Raw genomic sequence first — 21903 nt, 5'->3', positions numbered from 1 at the left:
GGAACATTTCCGGTATAATTTTCGATCTCCGTCATCTCCAGAGCATTGAGCTCAGCAAAATTCACGGGGGGGGGGGGGGGGGGGGAGTTTTATCTTCGTTAAGTAAGACACACAGAGTGTCTCCATGCATACTTTGTGGGGGAGGAATATATCACTTCAGGCCTGATAACCCACTACTGCTTCAGTGTGATCATGAAATATTTACTTAGCTGGGAAGAAGCCTATGTTCTGTGGGACGAGAGCTTTCAGAAGACAGACAGGACAGCAGGCTGCGGGAATGAGCAACTGCACCCTCGCTGAGTGTAATTTGGAGTTCATGAATAACACAGGAGAGTGGAGAATGAAAGTGTGGGACAGGAGCAGAGTGTGGTGTGTATCTGGCTTAATCCCGGCCGTCACTAGGGCCCCTTTCTGCTGGGTGCGCAGCATCTCTCAGGGCTAATAAGCATCAGCGTTTATGTGGGCCATTATCCCCATCCGGGGCGGCATCAGGAGGTGGGAATGGCAGCCACGCAGCTGCGGATCACATCCTAAATTCAGCTTATTTTGCAGATGTACCTTTTATTGAGACTAGAGCAGTTGGGGGTTTAGGGACTTCTCTCAGGGGTCCAGTGGTGATGTCACTCTGCTGACTGTGGGATTTAAACCGGCAACCTTCCAGTCATAGGCGGCGACTGCCAACCCGCTCAGCCACACACCACCTTCATTGATGAAACCCACCGTTTTGACGCCAATTAGACGGAAACACAGTTGAGCCAAAAACCACGCAGCGTAGGGCCCCCCAGTCAGGTGCTGCTCGTGTTTAAAAGGCAGGGACGCTCTGCACTCTGGTACGGCCAGGTGGACGGGGGAAGCTGGGGGGGGGGGGGGGGATTAAAACCAGCAAATGACAAAATGGCCGCTTCCTGCCTCCTTTCTCTTTGCCCGAGAAACACGAGACGCATCGCTAAGACTGGTGATGCTTGGATCTGGGAGAGAGGAGTGCGAAGGGACTGGGAGACGGCCTGAAGCTAAAATGCAGACATGCTGTGTTTGCGTCTCCCCCCCCACCACCCCCCCACTTGTTGGGCCTTTTAAACGAGCTGGAAGAGGATCCCACCTCCGGAATACCGGATCCATTATCTGACCTCTATTCCTGCGGCTCAGGCTTAATGCTGCATGTTAGCGGAGAGATAATGGATGTAATTGCAAATAGCAGCGTAATAATTTGCCAAATAGTCTCTCTGCTGTTAAGTCCTGAGCTGATCTGAAGCACTTTAATTGGGATTTAAGGAAACCATGTTAAATCAGATTGCATTCAGTATCGACATTTGGTTAGTTTATTCTGTAAAGCAGGGTACCCCAGTCCTGATCATGGATACTGTGTCACCGACTGGCCCTCCAGGACCGAATGGTCCTTTTGGAAAGCTGTCACACTGTCCCCTACTGGGCAGTGTCGCCATGGGCTGTACCCAGTGGCATCATGGGAAATGTGACCAGTAGTGCTAAGGGGTATTAATGCAGCGTTAGACCGGCGTCAGTCTGCTTGAGAGAAACGAGCTCACTCTTCATCTGAAGTTCAGCTAAGGATTTCTCACCCTCTGATTTTCTGCAGCCGGGAACATTCAGCGTTCAAGAACAAGGCCCTGAGCGAAGGAACCGGCACAACTCCCGAGTCCAGCTGGTCTGAGCTTTTTATTAAGCATATACATTTTTTCCGTAATGCCAGTACCTGCTGTTTATCGCCTCTGTCAGTCACAGGACCGGATCCGGGCAAACAAGAGAGCCGCTCGGGGCCTAGATAAGATCAAAGTCATGAAGAAAAAATATGTATATTAATATCTATATATATATGGCAGCTATAGGCAGAATAGGCTGTTGCCTTGGGCCCCCAAATTACCCAAGGAAGTGAAGTGATAATCAGTGTTTTTGGTGGGAGGGCATCCGAGGGAAGCTCGTGTGTGAGTGTGACAGCACTTCGTTGTGCTCATCTTTCTGTCTCACTTCTTCCTCACTTCCTGCTCTCGTTTTCCATGCTAACGTAAGTACGTCAGCAGTCCCACAATACATACTCGTAATAGTGCTATATTATTCATGGTTTCTAGACTGGATGTCTGCTTAGTAAAGCCAGGAGCTGAGTGTGAGCAGAATTCCTACTGTCTGATTCCTTGCATGTGATTCGCTCGTGGGAGTTTTACCCTCACAAAAATGTTCTGAGGGCAGAAGGAAAAATGATTGGTTCAGAGAGATAACCAATTAGATTGTAGAGGAGGTGGGTCTAAGGAACTAGAGGAGGCAGGAACAAGACATCTGATTGGTTGACCCCCCCCCCTCCTCTAGTTGCCTGTATCCACCACTTCTACAGTCTGATTGGTTATCTCTCTGAACCAATGAACCTTGTGCCCTCAGAACATTTTTGCGCAAGTAAAACTCCCATAAACATGTGGCTTATATCATGTTTAGAGACGGTTTTGTTTCTTCCTTCTTTACAGAACAGAACGCGGACTACTACAAAAGAGAGGTAAGCCTGAAAGAATTTAGAGTGAACCTATTTCAGCTGATGGGATGGTTGCCAAGAACAACCAAAGAGGGTGATTAAGTGGGCTCTTAAGAATGCTGTCATAAGAAAATTGCTTCGGAAGGATCTACATCTGTGTTGTCGTTTTCTTTTGTTGGCTCTCAGATATTGACAAATTCTGTTTAAAGGTACAACAGCATGGCTCTTATCAGGGCTTGGATGTGTACCATGCTGTGCCTTTTTTCTGACTCTTATATTCCCCGTGTGATTTTTCATGGCTCCCGACACCAGATTGAACACATCAGGAAATCCCTGGGCCGCTCGAGGGTCAAGTCCTCCATCTGCCTGGAAAGGTTGGATAACAGCCTCCCCCACCTACCCCCCCCCAACACCTGTGATTCAGCCTCAGTCCCAGCATAGCTGGGGGACCACTGGTTCGACACCAGTCCACATTAGTCCCTAACTGGGGGATATCTCTGGGTATTCTGTATACTGTGCCTCTGATTGGTGGGGGGGGGGATCTATTTCATGTTAATTCTGACAAAAATGCTGGGGACTGCTCTTTGTGAAAATCTAACCTCGTTATTTCGTTCTTTCGTCCATCTGCCCATCCATCTTTCACCATAAATCTCAGAGTCACACATATCCTGGATTAATGATGCCTAACTAATATTGAAACCGGTTGACTATTAAACTGAATTGAACTGTATTTAACTGCAAATAATTACTTAATATTGATCAGAAGGTCGCCGGTTCAAGCCTGGCTTCAGCACACTTGTGGGTCCTTGAACAAGGCCCTTAACCCCCAGGTTCCTGGGAGCCTCTACGGGCAGCTGCCCTTTGCTACCAAGCTTTCTCTCACCTATGGAGAGCAAGATGGAGGAGATGAAAAGAGAATTTCCTTATAGGGTTCAATGACGTATAATCATTTCGTCACCATTTCGAGCTCCAGTTTGCTGGAATATGCCAGCATTGAACCTGAATATTTGATGACTTGCAAGGATTATAGAAAGTAGGACTAAAACTGGGAATGGCTGGTCTTCTGTGTTCAGCTTCCTTAAGTTCAGCGAGCAGTACCTGAACCATGACCCCATGATGCAAGGCTGCCCCCCCAGCAACCCCTGGATAACAGATGACACGGCACTCTGGACGCTGAATGCCGACATGTGAGTGTGCGTTACCGCGCCCCATCCTGCCTCTTCAGGGCCACACCCCCAGAGGTGACTGTCGTCTCTTCACTTCCACGCCTCCTGGTGCAGGGTGGAGACACCCACCAAGCTGCGGGTGGAACGATGGGGGTTCGGCTTCACGGAGCTCCTTAGGGACCCTCTGGGACGGTGCAAGTTCAGGGAGTACCTGGAGAAGGAGTTCAGTGGTGAGCAGCATGTAGACCCCCCCGCCCAAGTAGATCAGCTTCATGGAGGCATCGTCAGCAAGTAAGAATCATATTCATTATTTGATCACTGCGGGCCTATTTGGGCAGTGTGTGACTCAGCAGATTGGGATTCATTGCAGGAGGTCATCAGCTCAAATCCCAGAGTCAGCTGAGTGACCTCACTATTGGGCCGTCGATCAGTTACTCCAGGGACTGACTGACCCTGCCCTCTCAAAAAAAAAAATAAATAGGATCTAGCATCTGCTAAATTAATAATCATGATCCCTCTATGAAAGGCAATTCTCCTCCATATTGGCATCGTGATGAGCGCCTCCTGCAGGTAGCTGATGCATGCGCTGTTTCATTCACAGTGGAGAACCTCTGTTTCTGGGAGGCCTGTGAGGACATCCGGCACGGCGAGAGCGCTACGATCCCGCAGAAGGTGGAAGAGGTCTACAAGTGAGTGCGACCTTGTGGCCCAGTGGGACAGTTTGCATCCCAGTTGAATTTAGAGCAGGCCCTGATGTGGCACTTGCTTACTCCCAGTGGGACTGCAAAGCTCAGGCTCATCACTTCCTTCCCCCCAGGCAGTTCCTGGCCCCGGGAGCCAGCAAGTGGGTAAACGTGGACAGCAAGACCATGGAGAAGACCCTGCAGGGCATGAAAAGCCCACATCGTTTTGTCCTGGATGACGCCCAGATGCACATCTATTTCCTGATGAAGAAGGTAGGAGCATTAACTGTGCACAGCCATGAAAGTGGATGACAGCTTCATTAAAACGGGCTCTCGGCCTCTCCTCTCACCCTCAGGACTCCTACGCCCGCTATTTAAAGTCCGATCTCTACAAAAACATGCTGGCTAGAGCCATAGAACCACAAGAGACCAAAAAAAGGTAAAACTATTATCTTCTATAAAAGGGGTCTTTCTGTAATATATTCCATGTATTTTATATAAGGGGATAAGACTCATATTGGTGTGGGATACACACAGGTTCTGTTTCTGGGGTTGTTAACGATTAATTCCAGGGATTTTTGGGCTTAGTGTGAACTGCTGGCTTCAGCTTAGCTTCGTCACTAAGACTACACAGAGTTCTGTAATGTTAATTGCTTTTGCGTCCCCTGTGATGCTCTCCAGTTTCTGTTTGTAATTCCACGGTAGTCAAGGATTTTCCAACATGGCTGACTTAGAAAAGGCAGTGCCACAAGTGTTAGCGGAACGCTAACATGTTCTCCTTCCCATCATGCCCCAGTGTCTTTCCCTTTGTGAGACGCCAGCGGCACTCCAGCCGTAACCCTGCCCTTTTCGCCCAGGCCTTAGAGGACAACGGCAAGACCAAGTCCCTGGGGTCACCAGCAAGTCCCACAGCAGCCTGCTCTTCCTAACACTGCCTCCTGGGGGGGGGATGCACTCTGAGCTCACTGCTGCCCCACAGAGGCTGTTTGGGGGCGGTGCTCTGCTGCTCTATTTGACGCAGTCTTCCAGGATTTTTAACTTCGGATGTATTTTTATTATAGTGTCATGTTAAATAAGAACAGACTAAATTATGGTTTAGATCAGAAGTGAGAAAAGTCCTGTGTCTCTATATATAGGAAAAGTTTATTTCATTAGTAACAGACAAACCATAGTTGAGCCAAATATTGCCTTATTACTAAGTAATAAACATCTGCATACAACTTTCACTGAAACAATGGTTGTAATAGATAAATAGCCATTTAAAACTTGGCATTTAGCTCAGTGCTTATAATGTGGATTGTGTCCCATATTCCAGATCAAAACTGTGCAGTTTCGAACCTGCATCATGTCTGCTTCAGATTCCAGCAGCTTCTCTCATCCTTTGTTCATTTACTTCTTCAGCATTTCTCAATAAATTAAGCAAGTTTTTAATTCACCTTTAGTGGAATTCTGTCACTTAAATACCAAAATAGAATAACACAGGTGTCGTACTTTTCAACCATTTTTCTTTTGGCTTATAAACGGCATGTGCTACTCTGAGATCACTGACCTGCTGGAGATGTGGTTCGGAACCGCAGGTGACCTCGAGTTCTTTTTTTTTTCCTCCGTGGAGGGAATCAAACAACAAAAGAGATTAGCCAGAGATCCACCCTGCACGGACTTGCTGGTATGATGGGAACGGGACCTAGATTTACTGGAAGCACAAAGAGAGCAAACTAAATTCTGCCCAACAGACAGGCGGAACAAATCGCTACAAAAGGTTTCAGTCACCTGTCTCCCCTGCCAGGACAGCACCTCCCTCCCACAGCGCACCAACAATACATTATACTATTATACCGTGTCTTGGAAAAGTATTGGAATCCTACTTAGTGTTTTAAAAAGCAGCACATTTCTAAATTATCTATATCCCAGTCCCTGAAAGCTATAACTAAAGATTACTGAGGGTAAGATGAATCTCTGCTGCATCTCATAAGTTCATTAAAAATCGAAACTTCCTTTCTTTCAGAACTGAATTTTCTGCCATGTTGGTCTTTAAAATTGTCCATTCGGCTCCAACAAGCTTTCGAACTCCAGTTTGAATGAAATATTGGGCTGCGAATGTGAAGTAGACAGGGTCATGGTGAGGAATGCGTCAGGAATATGGGGCGTGTCTGGAAGTCTGTGTCCATCACCAAAGCCTGTGATATTCATTATTGGCGGTTTGTTTATTGGCTGCTAAGGCTCACAATGGAAGCTCAATACTAAGTGTTTTGAATTACTGAAGTTTGCATGTTGACGGAGCCGGGATGGATGGATGGATGGATAGATAAATGTTTAATAATACATGCAGTACAAGTGTCAAACTAACTTTACCAGACAAGCCCATTAAAACGAGGCTCTCAGTTTCTCTTGAAATTCTTATGTAAAAAAAAAAAAAAATAATAATAATAAACTACTTTGCATGTTACTTTTTAATAGATTTCCTTTTTAAAAAATTAAATCTGACTACGCAAATCCTTCAACTCCTACACTACCCATCAAGGCAATCCTCAGGATTCCAGCAGCACAGAGTTAACTGATGTTCTGCGCGGTTCTTAAAAATGCATGAAACTCGCGAGATAAAAATAAAACAACCGCAACAGAGAATACTGAAATTCCGTCTTCATATTACTGAAACATACAGGATTAAGAGACAACATGAAGTTGGGAAAGGGATTGGTGGGGGGTGGGGGGTGGGATTAAAGGCACTGTCAGCATAACATCATAAAGACGGCACCGATGTCCATTTGCCATGGATTATGTTGTATTCTGCGACTAAAAAGGACCCATAATCTGATTAAGTTCACATCAGACTAATGAGTGAATCTTCTCTGACAGCATTACTGACGCATAGCCCGCCATCCAGAGCTGCATTAGTGCGTTATGGGTTTCTAAGGCCCACCTTAACACAGCAGGGAAACACGTGCTGCTTAGTACGCTATTTCTCGGATCTGTAACATCGTAAGGTCACAGTACAACGTCGTGTCTTTCTGCAACTTTATAGCAGGGCTGAACAGCCAGGTGGCATTTTGGGCATTTTCAAGGTGAGCCGATGGGTAGGCGAGCCGGCAAAAATCTTGGGGAACCCCCCCCCCCTTTCCCAGTCAGCAAAATTTATTGCACAGCAAAAGTTATGGAGACCCCAGCTCTGTAAAATTTACTGTGGGAGTCCAAGGAAACTTTAAAAACACAATATCTCAATCTCCGGAGTCCTTTAAACCTAAAAAATATACAAAGAAATCTATGCTGTGATTCTGCTAGAGAATTTGGGCCCCATGAATGCATATCATATTGGGCCACAAACCCACACCAATGCAGTTATGTTCCAAGTTTTTTACTGTCCTAATCTCCCCCCCTTAACTGCGCCCCAGACTTGATGTTCCACGTTACAATTTCAACCAAATGTTGTGTGTTAAAAAAAAAATTAAATTGTGCACCAAAATTTTTTAACATGAAAGCAAGCATTAATAAAACTTAATCAAATGTTGATTTTTTTTTTTTTATATATAGAATTTCTCATTGTTTTGCTGATATCTGGGAAAACTGGGTTCATGGATCGGGATGGAAAGGCATGTTCAACGCACATTTTTTTTTAAATATTGATTTCCAGCAACTAATAAGCAAATCGAGGGAAATCTGCAAGGTACAAATCTGCAAGGTACAACAGAACCGTTCATCTCATTTCTACCCCGTCAAATCGCGTCCCAGGCTTTCTGGACCTCCCACTGAAATGCATTCAGCGACATCCACCTAAACAATTGCATTACCCCGGCAACGGGACTGCAGTAATCTCATTTAGTCTGAGAATTTGTGTGTCAGAAGGTAGAAAATTAGGATACGGACACGTTGCTCAAAGAGTGCCACGGAGTCACCAGCAGTATCATCAAACACGCCATTTAATACAATAATTTTTTTATCATTGTTTGTATAAATACAAATGATTCTTATTAAACAGCATGACTGACTCGTGCAATACAAATAGGCATATGCATCAAAACCTTTATTAGATTTCAGAAATCACAGAAGAAAATCAAGCTTGGCAAAATAAAAATTATGCAAAATTATCCAGTATATTTCAGCCGTTTCTATAAATGTACGCTAAGGTGGTACTTGCCAACGCCGAAACAATTCTCTCATCCAGTCACAGTGCTCTTTAAAATGGAGATACTTTAATTTATTTAAGGTTGAGTTAAAACACGACATTTAATATTCAGAATAAAATCAAAATCTGATAAGGGATTCACATCGTTTACCGTTTAACTGGTATGTCCATTTTCGATAGGCTTGTTGGGTGGGTAAAAACCCTATTTAACTGATCAGGGTCACTTAGGCAAGTTCACCTTAATTAAAAACAAAATAACTAAACAGCACATAACTAGTCAAAGTGTAAACTCTGCTGTTGGCAAAAACTGTACGGCTGGACCCCCAAGGGCACCAGCGACTGTAGGGCCTTGCTTGGCCAGTAGGGGGCCCCCTTGCACGTGACATTGCAAGGATTTGTAAGTTGTAGGGCGCAGATGGGAAACGAGGTGGGGTAAGAAGCATTTAAAGTGCGGAGCCACATACAGCCATGGGGGTGGGTTTGGGTTTCTAGCACAGCCTGCAAAGACCAGAATAAGTTCCTTTCCTCAACACACTAGCGCCCCCTTGGCCAAACACGACCCATGGTCACCTTGCAAATCATTAAGCTGCCCTGAACCCCACTCTGCTTTCAGTAAGTGCCATTTAAAAACAATGATATACACACATTTTCAGGAGAGCACCTGTGAAGTCACCCCCCCACACACACACACACACACTACTGGCATTGTTTGGCACCCGACCCATGTAAACCTGACCCCGATTTGCATAATTTATTCAGGTATATATCAGAAACCAGGGTTTCTGCCACCTAGAGGCTGTACGGCGCAACAAGAGACAAATCGCCATCAAAAACACAGGACCTGGAGAATCACCCGGGGTGGGGGGGATACATACTGTCACGTACTGGCGTGGGTGGGGGAGGACGCAGGCAGTGTGGCAGTCAGCCAATGGGCGAATTCACGAGAAAAAACACTGTATGTTAAAAACCGCTAGCATCCAGCATGAGAGAAAAAGGTCAAAGCGAGTCAGGGTTTTTCCGGGGGGGGGGGGGGGGGGGGCAGGGTTGGTCTTACCTACACTGGCATGGGAGGGGTGGGAGGCATTGGTTAATGGTACAATGTGCAAGACAATTATCTGGGAGAGGAAAATTAACTTCCCCTAAAGTAAAACTAAAGTCACAAGAAAACTGTGGTACCCTCTGTCAATAGACCACACTCAAAAAACTCTGAGTAAAAGAGGAACGTTATTGGCCTGGCTAATCTCTCTCTCTCTCTCTCTCTCTCTCTCTCTCACACACACAGCTTGAAATGCTTTTTACACATTTACACTAATGTATATCACAATGCTACCAAAGCTTTGCAAATGACCACAGAGCGGGACTGACACCCAAGTGTGTGTAGAACCACACACACACACACACACACACACACACACACACACACACACACACACACACACACACACACACACACACACACACTCACTCTCTCTCTGAAGTGCTTTAAAAACATAACGGATAAATTATTTTATGTGCAAACTGGGAGGGGGCAACAAAAAGTCGCAAAACACACATGGAATCGATCCCCTCCCCCATCACAACCAACCCTCGGTGAACGAAACCAGAAAGTCAGTCATTGGCATCCCGGGTTCCGGACTTTGCTGAAATGCACGACCGGTGCGGGTTCTGGCGGGGGCTGACTGGGGGCAGGGGGGGTTGGCCTGGTGAGCAGCGCGGCAGTCGCCTTCCACGCATCACGTCTGTGCCAGCTGCAGCTCCTCCAGGCCGTCTTTGCCCAGGTGGTAACGGGCCAGGTCCTTCCGCGTCACCAGTCCCACCACCTGGGCACCGGGAACATGATTGGTACGTAGAACAGGGCATAGATAGCTGGTTATGTTATGAGGGAGGGGTGGGAGTAGCACAGGAAACCAGGGTGATAACCTTGATCTAGATGGATGCCCAACGGCCACTGGCTGAAAACCGATGCAGTAATTTTCGAATTTTACAATGAGAATGGAGATATGTGCTGGAGATGACGAAGGCCTGAGGACCTCGCAAGGCAGACGCACCTGGTTGTCACTGTCCACCACAATGAGGTGCCGCAGACCAAGGGCCCTGAACAGCTTGAAGACACGAGGAAGCGACGTCTCCTGAAAAAGAGGCAGAAGAACACAGTCGCAGAACATGACTGTTTAGTCAAATGTGTCTCTGGTTCTCAAGGACCAAGACCAAGGCTGAGACTGAGACTAGTACCTGCGTGACAGTGTAGGGGGTGGGATTCATGAACTCCGTCAGGTCCATCATGCACTCCCTCTCGTCTTGGGACACATGGATGGACTGGATCGGAGGGAAGCGAGGGTAGGCATCCCGGAAGTCCTTCAGCTGCAGTTTGCGCAGATTGAGACGAGAACGAGCCCGTTCCACAAACACCTGGTTGAAAAGAGTACACCGGTCACAACGTGGATGAGCACACTTCTCATTGGCTTGCTGCACTGACATTCGCAACCGTGTACGCAGTAAACAGACCCCTCATTGGTCAATCGCACTGCCAGTCACATCCAGGTATTCAATAATCAAACCCCTCATTGGTCAGCTGCACTGTCATTCACAGGCATGCATATACACCAAGCACCCTGATAGGTGTTAGTGTGGACAGACATGCTCCTTATTCAGCTGACCTCTGCAGGAACCTTAGGTCACACTCACCTTGTGTTTCAGGAGCACGATAAGCTGGGAACGCAGGATTAAGCCACAGATTTTCCCTGGCTAAGAGCACAAAATTCAGATTAGCAAAGCCCCAAAGTACATCATGTGACAAATCTCCAGGAAAACAAAATCACCCCTAGTGGGAGGGACATACCTCACAGCCATCACTCAACCCGGAGACTACAGGGAACCCGTTGTGATTGGTCGAGGTGTTGCTGAGCACATCCACAATAGTGCCCACTTTCTCCACCAGGTTGAAGCAGGTTACTGGAGAGCTCATAACCTCCCTGAATGGACAGACACACCAAACCTGAATATACAGTGAGAATGAAGCACCAATGTCTTGCTAAAGGCGTGTACTGGGCTCATTGAAGCATTAGCAGGGAAAATCCTGTAGGGGGCAATATACCTGGCAGTCAGGGAGTGGGAGGTGGCTGGGGCATCCCAGTGCAGGAAGGGCACACTCTGCAGCTTGATGTGGATGTCGTATAGCCCCTGTGGGAAAATTCGAGTCACTCAGAAGAGCTTAGGATCACATCTGCACAACATTCACAAGCTGCCACCCCTTGAAGTTTTACTTCCTCTAAGCAGATTTGCTGGCACATTGAGGAACAGAGAAGCGAAACGAGCTGTCACAGCATGATGTGCCACCTTAAGTTAGACAGCTGTGCAAAAACAACGGAAGGGTTCTCAAAATCAGTCACTGGAAGGACAGATGAAAAAAAGATGGCGTCAGACTGGTGGCTAGCTGCACCACCCACACCAAAAGCAAACATGAGACCGGAGCAGTTAACGAAACACGACTGGCCCGATTCCAAGTTCTGCACGGTCTGAAAGGCGATGAGCTCATCACTCACTGACAGGCTCACACATAATGCCAAATGGACCAACCCGCTCCAACCCGAAACGTCAACACTGACCTCCATGAAATAATCGCCCACGATCTTCGCCGTCATCAGAACCAGCATTATGGGTAGGCCGTAGGTGACATTTCCGGTGGCTTCCACCATGATGACAGTCAGGCTGAGGGTCATCCTCACGATCCCACCTGGCAAAGACCTTCGTAAACAGACGCAAACCCGAAGCCTCATGTGCCTCCATGCACCTCTAGACGAGCTCTGAAAAGCAGGCTGACCGCGGACGGACACTCACCAAGCTGGGCGGCGGCTCCAATCAGAGCGTACTTCCCAGGGTCGGCCAAGGTCTGTCAAACGAAACGCCACAAATCATAAAACATGCTCATTCAAAAACTTCGAGGGGGCTTTACTTCCAACAAACATTATGTTAAACTACATCTATGCCGACATGACGCTGGGCGGCCCAGGAAATCGATACAGCACTAACCAATAGGGCACCTTCAAAGAGTCACGTGACTGCTTAAAGAGTAAATCTGATTGGACAACAAAGAGGAAATCAATCTAAAGCGGGTGTTGAAGGAGGCCCTCTGACTTCTAAAGACCCCGTTCAATTTCCTTAATATATCAAAACCTGCAGCGTTTCCATTAAAGTTCTGCACAAACAAGCAAATTTGTTGACAAAGTGAAATTGCATAAAGGGTGTTTCCATTAAGTAACATCATGGAAACAACACCTGCAATTTATGATTCCGTGCCTCAACATGGATTGAGCTTTTCATGAGATACGAGCTCTAGAACCAAGTCATCGTGTCCTACACAGCAACAAGTTCGCAAAATCGGCTTCCATTTCAGTTTTGCGAATCGCCACAAAAACCACTTCAATCAAACTGAAAGCGTTTGAGGGCTTGTCCTCCTGAAATATAATCGTACCCATTAACGGATTTTCAGTTTTGCTTCTTCAAAATGTGCAAAAAAATCAAGGTCAGTGGAAAACGTCGCCACTGTGAGGTTTCTCTCTGCTGAGGGAAGAGTTCTGCTATCGTGACGGCCCCTCCTCCGCCAGCGGACCACGCCGCCTCACCGGCTATACGGCGCTTCCCCAGGAACGGCGACCCGTCCTGATGTACCTGTATGGAATTGTGCGGCGTAATGGAGGCCAGCAAAATGCCAAAGAGCCGCCCCCAGGCGGCGCCGATGAGCAGCGAGGGGATGAAGACCCCGGCGGACACAGTCAGGCCGTATGTCCAGCAGGCCAGGAAGAAGTAGGTGATGGTGAAGATTCCCAGGGTCACGGGATTGTAGGAACCTGCCTTGGTGGTGGTGGAATTCATCACCTAAGTCAGTGTTTCCCACGTTTTTGCTAAAATGTTGATCATGTAGTTGATCCCCAAGAACGCTAATCTAGCGAAACCAGCTAGTTTTACTTGATTCACCCTTGTAATGAGGATACAGGTGTACAGAAATTATTTCATGATGAATGGCATTTTTCATATGATCATTTCCATTTTTCTACCTGGTGTAAAGTGCAATTTGGAGCCGATCAAGACCAAGCCATGTTACTTTGGTATGTCTTTCATCCACTAGAGGGCATGGATGAACACAGTTTAGTGCCGTTCGAACTTGCCTACGGTGGCATTCGTCAGGGCACTTGAGAAGCGCTCCTGTTCTCCCCAGGCAGGGTGACAGTCCCCCCATCCCAAATGAGGGAAGCCTTGAATAATTGAGGAGGATTGTGTGTATGGGTTTAGCTGTCTGTCTGGGAAAACAATCAGCCAGAAGCGGCCCGTAAACAAACCTACGACACGACAGAGGTGGCAGACGAGTCTGACTGTTCAAACAGCTGCCCCGGACCTAGCCAGCCTGTCACCAATATCAAACACAGGTGTTCATTCTAAAGATGGACAACGGACTGTAATTATAATCTCTTCCAGAAGAAGGGCACAACAGGGGCGACCAATCCGGCTTCAGGTCACGACCCATCCTGCCCTGAAACACGTGCTGGAAACTCCACGGACCTGCGGGGCTGTGGAACAGGCTGCGGACACTCCTCTCCGGGGTGTTGAAGACGATCGTGGCCATGGAATTGTACTCGCCATCAGCACAGAACAGCTGTGAGAGGGATAAGTGGAGGTTCAGGCCTGAGGACAGGATACACACCCTCTCAGCTGTTCAGCCAATGAAATCACAGAGAGCCCACCTCCAGCTGCCTTACCTGCAAGGGGTATTCCTCCAGCTGATCCTCCCCCAGGGGCTGGCAGTCGTTGGAGAAGTAGATCATAGTGAAGAACACAGTGGCCGTCACGGCAGCAACCAGTATGGCCTCGATCACCTGCAGGCAGGGCCGGTGGATATACCTGGGGATGGGGGGGGGGGGGGGGGGGGGGGGGGGGCATGGTGGCTCAGCTAATGATTTTGTTGTGGGACAACTTTCATTTGCATCAAACCAGTGTGGGGCAGTTTCAAGGTCAGCCCCACAGTCTCGGGATATATTTATTTAATTATTTAATTTCAAGTGTTAAGATGCCTAAGTTTCAGACAGGCGTGACACAGTAAAAACCAAACAGGCCTCACTTACGTGCACACACACAGGCAGAGGTACGCACACACACACACACACACAGGCACACATGCGCACAGAAGTACGCACACACACACACACACACAGGCACACACACGCACACAGGCACACGCACACAGGCACACCTGATCCTGAGGATGGTGAGCCAGTAGTTCAGGACGTTGAACAGTGCTCCCAGCAATCCACCTGCGGGGGGGAAAGAGACATGGGCCCGGCATGAGAAAACCAGAAACAGAACCAGTCCGTTAAGATGTAAAAGAGCAAGGTTTGGGTTTCCACAATAAGACGCTCCCTCTCTCTCTCTCTCTCTCACCGAAGGCTCCCATGACGATAAACAGAGGAATCTCATACAGGTAGTACTCCGTGCTCTGAGGGGGGGGGGTAAAAAAAAAGAAAAAAAAATCAATACCCAGAATCCTCCAGTCAAACATGCAAATGACAACATCACACCCTACAGGACTACACACATGGGGGCACCTCTTGTTTGCCTCTTTTTTTTTTATTTAATATATATATATATATATATAGAGTAATTTCTTCTATTTTCTAAAAAGTTACTGATATCTAGTTGGATGGCTAGATGAACACCGCTTCAGTTCCCAAACTTCTCCTCAGGGGCACCTCAGCCGTTCCATGATTTTGTTAAATTTCACCAACAGCTGAATTAAAAAAAGTTAAATATACTGGCTTAAAAAGTCAGTGAGAGACTGACTAGCTGTATGAGGTGTGCTGGTGGCCAAGTCAAAAAAAACACATGGCTGCATTGGACGGTCGCTGCAAATACTAGGATGATTTTAGCAGAGGTTCTGAAATGGCGAAGTTGACACACTTTCACAGGCATAATATCATAGTTTTACACCAACACGAGGATAATCTAAATATCATTTTCTTTGCCTGCCTAAGACTTTTGCACAGTAGTGTATAATTTTTAAAAAAATGGTGAACGTGTTGTGATCCTACAGGAAGCATACAGTGGGCATCCGGGGCAAACGTTTCCCAAAAACTTCAGGCACCGAAGGCGGGAAAAATTCTGCTGCGTTTAAAAAAAATAAAATAAACAACCGTATCTGCATACCATGTAAACTGCTACAGGTGCCTCTCTTGTAACGAGAAACATCCACAACCATGGCTAACATGCCTACCTAAACCAGGAGGCCCAACTAAAACAGCGCGGTACTCATGTCCACCGAGGTGATGACTATATTTCCAGCCCAGGGGGCCTCCCAGGAAAGTCATGCGCTGCGGGGTGGGGGCTGTGTCCAAGTCCCCCAACAAACGTTTCATGGTTTCCTTTCCAACCCATGTGACCAGAAGGCAGGTAAAAATACATCACTGCTCATGTGACAGGGTACCGAGTCGAGCCCTTTCTGGAAATAACAGCTCATCCTTTTCTCTCTCACCCTTGTTTCCCCATAAAGTTCACAGATCAGCCCCTTCTTGAACGGCACGGACAGGAAAGACCAAAACATGTTCGGGAACAGTGTGAACTTGGTCTCATTCTGGATTTTGGTCAAAATTATACCGTCTTCTTTCGCCTTTCCCAAACGAGGTAATGATTATAAAATGCTCTCCACTCTAAGTTGTCCAGACATCCATAAACATCACATTTTCCCCACTGACTAACGGGAGGCAGGAAACCAATGTCAGAGGGTAACGGCCGACATCTCCCAAGAGCTACTTGACTTGCGGACAGCATACCATTGGCCAAGACAACCAGATCAATTACCGATGCCCAATATTTTGATTTTCAAGATTCCATCTACAGACTTTTAAAAAGGACAATCTACATCACAACACCGACAGAAATGGGAAACTTACATCGTTGTCAAAGCGTCCAAAGTTGATGAGACCGTTACTAAAATCTCCCGGCTTGTTGTGGTAGATACTCATGAAGAAGTTCAAGGTGAAGGTCGAGATCATGGAAGCGAAGAACTGAAAGATACGGGTCACTGAATAGTTACATTTCACCAGAGCCCCGTGGCGGGGCAAGGAGATCAGGTATGCTAATCGGAAACGTCACTCACGATTCTCCAGGTCAACATCTGGTTCCAGAAGGAGGCTCCCTCCTCCAAGCTGAAAAGGACACCACCTGCAAAACCGGAAACCATCAGAAACTGCTGCATAACTGCATTACTCACAGATCAGCTCCACTAAACTGGAAATATTCAGCAAAGGTCATACAGGGGTCTTTATTGCAAGGATAAGACTCCACTGGTGTGACTCCATGCCTTTGTGGCATTTTTTTCCTGGATTATTCATCAACACAGAGCCACCTTGTACTTTCCATCCTGAAACCGAAAAATCAATGGCGGAGGCCGAAGAAGCCCAACGCTGACAGGACACTCTAATAACCTTTTTTTTACTCATCATAGCTTCCCTTCTTCCTTGAGGGTAACATTAGATTCTGGAGGCATGGAACTGATCTGAGATCAGAGCTTCGGGTGTGTATATGGGTGTGTCGAGACTAGATGGTCAGTATGGATAACTAAGGTGCACTAAAATTGGGTGAGCAGGCAAGGCATGTCACCCAGGTTGTGTGACAATTATTTTATATATATGTATATATATATTCCATCCACCATCCCTCCTTTACGGAGAACTGCGTTATTTTTATTGTCCATTACGAAGAAAAAAAAAACTATATATATATATATATATATATATATATATATATATATATATGGGTGTATCGAGACTAGATGGTCATTATGGATAACTAAGGTGCACTAAAATTGGGTGAGCAGGCAAGGCATGTCACCCAGGTTGTGTGACAATTATTTTATATATATGTATATATATATTCCATCCACCATCCCTCTTTTATGGAGAACTGCGTTATTTTTATTGTCTATTGCAAAAAAAAAAAAAAAAAAACAATACATATATACATATATATTTATGGGTGTATCGAGACTAGATGGTCATTATGAATAACTAAGGTGCACTAAAATTGGGTGAGCAGGCAAGGCATGTCACCCCGGTTGTGTGACAATTATTTTATATGTATGTATATATATATTCCATCCACCATCCCTCCTTTACGGAGAACTGCGTTATTTTTATTGTCCATTGCGAAAAAAAAAACTATATATATACATATATATTTATGGGTGTATCGAGACTAGATGGTCATTATGGATAACTAAGGTGCATTCAAATTGGGTGAGCAGGCAAGGCATGTCACCCAGGTTGTGTGACATTAATTATTATATATATATGTATATATATATTCCATCCACCATCCCTCCTTTATGGAGAACTGCGTTATTTTTATTGTCTATTGCAAAAAAATAACACAAAAAAACTATATATATATATACACACATATATATTTATGGGTGTATCGAGACTAGTTGGTCATTATGGATAACTAAGTTGCACTAAAATTGGGTGAGCAGGCAAGGCATGTCACCCAGGTTGTGTGACAATTATTTTATATAAATGTATATATATATTCCCTCCACCACCCCTCCTTTACGGAGGACTGCTTTATTATTAATATCCATTGCGAAAAAAAAACACAAGAAAAAGAAAAAATATCTATATATATACATATATATATATATATATATATATATATATATATATATATATATATATATATGGGTGTGTCGAGACTAGATGGTCAGTATGGATAACTAAGGTGCACTAAAATTGGGTGAGCAGGCAAGGCATGTCACCCCAGTTGTGTGACAATTATTTTATATAAATGTATATATATATTCCCTCCACCACCCCTCCTTTACGGAGGACTGCTTTATTATTAATATCCATTGCGAAAAAAAAAACACAAGAAAAAGAAAAAATATCTATATATATATACATATATATTCATGGGTGTATCGAGACTAGATGGTCATTATGAATAACTAAGGTGCACTAAAATTGGGTGAGCAGGCAAGGCATGTCACCCAGGTTGTGTGACAATTATTTTATATATATGTATATATATATTCCATCCACCATCCCTCCTTTATGGAGAACTGCTTTATTTTTATTTCCATTGCAAAAATAAAACATTTTAAAACACAAAAAAAAAAAAAAACGAAAATAATAATAATAAAAATTATTTTGAATGTGTATTCAAATAAGTTTGAATGTGTGTGAACTATATATAAATATATATATACACATGCATATACAGAAATATATACACACACACACACATATATATATATAAAGACACACACAGACACACACTCACATAAACACATACACACACTGTGTACAGTCTTATGCAAAGGTTTGGCACCCCTTGACAAATAACATCTTTTCAATTACAAAAGCAACAATATCAGTTAATACAGTCTCTTTAGGAACTGGGGGGAAAATACACAATATTTTCAGCAAACATTGATGAATAGTTACTTTTTATGCCATAAATTGAACAAAATTACAAAATAAAAACATTATTATGGCACTCTGCAAAAGTTTGGGCACCCTACGTAATCAGTACTTAGTAACACCTCCTCTGCCAGATATCACAGCTTACAAGCGCTTCTTATAGCCAGCTGAAAGGCTTTCAGTTCTTGTACTTGGGATTTTCTCACATTCTTCCTTGCAAAAGGCTTCTAGTTCTGTAATATTCTAATATATCAAGGGCTGTATTGTCAAATAGGAGATCGGCAGCATTCTCCCACCTGAGAAAACTGTACTACAATGCCCTTGATAGTGTGTAGAAACACACTCGTCAGCTCTAGTCCTCCTGTAACAACGCAAAAGGACTGGCAACCCTCAGGTATTTATGCGTGCGATTGTATGATAAATTCACCCTGACAGTCTCACACTTCTCTTGGTACCAACAGGTCTCATGGAATATATAAAAGGCAACTGCAACAATTATACTCGGCACTAAACATCGAGGCACGGAAATGCAGCAGAGCTTGTGTATTTCTCAGGATGCATTCTAGTAAAATGCCCGGAAAATGAGCTAAAGACATATTTCAAGGGGCACTATATAAAACCGATGGAAATTTTACTGATTAAATAAAAGGAAAAGCATCGTTTGAAAAATCACAAATGTTTCTAAGATTCAATGCATCGCTTTTTGACCACATCATAGCGATGAACACATCATTGTTCCTGACAATGTCCTAATACAGAAATAAAACTTTATGTTGGTAAACTCAAAAAGCCTTCAGCTGTCACACTGGCTAACGATCTCAAACGATTATAAAGCAGCATTTTGAAAAGCGCTGTTTTAAAATAACAGGTACAACACTTACCTTGTCTTCTGGCCAAATGCTTTTCACGGCTTGGCACTCCAACGGTGCTGAAACGAAATTTGTATTTCCTCCTACCTCGTTTGCCCTTCAGTTCTTCTTTTCTCCCTTTGGATGTTTTTTTCCTTCTTCTTTGGATATTGTTTTTTATTTTTGTTTGTTTTTTTTACTTTGCATGTTTTTCCTTCTTCGGATATTATTTTTTTGGCTTATTTTTTTAGACGATGTTTTTTTCGTCTTCTTTAAAAATTGATTTTTTTCGTCTTCTTTAAATATTGTTTTTTTTTTCATCCTTTTGATGTTGTTTTACGGAACAAGAGCCGTACAGTGCTACTCTATCAGGAGGTAGCGCCAACTGAACGCCTTGAAGCAGTACCCAGCTCTTTTATAGGGAGCGTCAACCCGAAGTCAAGTTCTAGAACGTTGCACTCACTTTTCATTGGTTTCCCAGCTATGCTGTCAGAATAATGTTTGCTGATTGGTCGAAAATTTTAAAACGTACCCGAGTACTGTAAAAAAACTCAAGATCTTGCTACCCTACGGAGCACCCATAAGGTGATTTTTTTTATACGTTATATGCAGCTATTTGTAGCAGGCCGTAATTAGACTAATCCACCCTTTGTCAATAAAGCCAACAAGAGAACAGGTTGCCCAAAGTTTGCTCAGGTACACGCCACAGCACAACCTTAAAAACACATCCAGCACAAATCACACTAGTGAATGACACAGCAAATCACAGCAATAAAAAAGACCCCTATGGGCAATCCAGCACCCAGACTACAGGTGCCAAAAGGCCCAGCCTGCCTAATAATGAACCCAAAATATACATACAACAAAGAAAAAGACACAAACAAAAAAGAAAATAAAACTAGCCAGCTGCTCCCACTAAACCCCGCTCCCGAGGCCACTAAGCCGGCTGGCTTGATAATACACGATACAACCTCAGATAAAACATATTAAAGCAACACCAGGGAGGTTTACAACCTGATCCTTAAAATTATCGACCCGTAATTCCACCTTGAAAACCCCTAAAGAACAGTAGTTTACCCCATGACTCACTGCCCCATTCAAACAAAAAAAAAACAGGTTTTTGGGGTAACCTTTAGGTCAGCTCTTCAAAACCAGGTATGAGGACTCTTCAGCTAATCAGTCCTCTAATTAGAAATCTAATTAGGGAGTTGCAGCGAAAACCTGCATACACACCGGCCCTTTGCGGATAAGATTGTTCACCCCTGAAACAAGCAAACAGAAAGGCTGCTACACTGCAAATTCAATATGCCCGCCGATGCTCCACCAAATCTATCAGGACCCTGCCTGTCTTTCCCGTGCCTGCTCCTTTGCCAATATGCCCTACCATCGGAACATGCACAGCCATCTCGCCCCGGCTATGCCTCCAGTCCGAACTGCAGTTCCTATACCTGCCTATAATTGCCTGGCTACAATCCATCCCCCAAAATGAAATTGATGACCCAACGATCACAGCTAAGAATTCTATCCCCAAACCACTGGTCTTCCTCCCCAACCGAACGATCATTCACTGACCGTGGTAACTTATAAGGGTTGGTATGATGACCAGTGGTGGACCTCACCGAACGTTTAACTGGTCTCTACACCTCGGGGGGGACATAACCTCCTCCATTATACGAGGCCTACTTGTGGATGCTCTATTGCGACCCCTCCCACCAGCCCTGTCCCCGTAAAATCACAGAGTCCTCATCCGATTCCATTTCTGTTGCCCCTGTGGGCAACCCAGACTCAGGAGACATTACCAGAACATCTTCCCCTGACATAACAACCCCCTGTGGTACTGGACGCAACTCTGTTCGGTGAACTTGACGGACAACCCCGTCCCCCTCCATTGGAGTTGCAGAGTAAACTGCACCCTGATCTTGGGGACACCGAACTACCATATACAAACAGGCATCCCAATGATCCTGTATTTTACCTCGAACATGGTTCCGCAAACACACCAGCTGACCTTCATCAAACCCCTAATCATTAACCAACTCATTGTGTTTCCGATTTCGTGGTGTGGCTTGTTCCTCCAACTAAGCCTTCACATACTCTTGAAGCACCTGCAAACTTTCCTGATGGTTTTGTACCCATTCCTCCAAAGG

The 21903-nt window shown here is 45.1% G+C and overlaps 1 pseudogene; it reads right to left on the bottom strand.

Annotated features, from left to right (window-relative positions):
- The window catches only part of LOC125707666 (H(+)/Cl(-) exchange transporter 7-like), a 254198-nt pseudogene extending 234084 nt beyond the window's left edge, over positions 1-20114 (bottom strand).
- Between the last annotated feature and the right edge of the window lie 1789 nt (positions 20115-21903).

The sequence above is a fragment of the Brienomyrus brachyistius genome, chromosome 14 (assembly GCF_023856365.1).
Source record: "Brienomyrus brachyistius isolate T26 chromosome 14, BBRACH_0.4, whole genome shotgun sequence".
NCBI classification, from domain to species: Eukaryota; Metazoa; Chordata; class Actinopteri; order Osteoglossiformes; family Mormyridae; genus Brienomyrus; species Brienomyrus brachyistius.
Note: the sequence above shows the minus strand (reverse complement) of the source record. Positions and strands in the feature narration are given on the sequence as shown.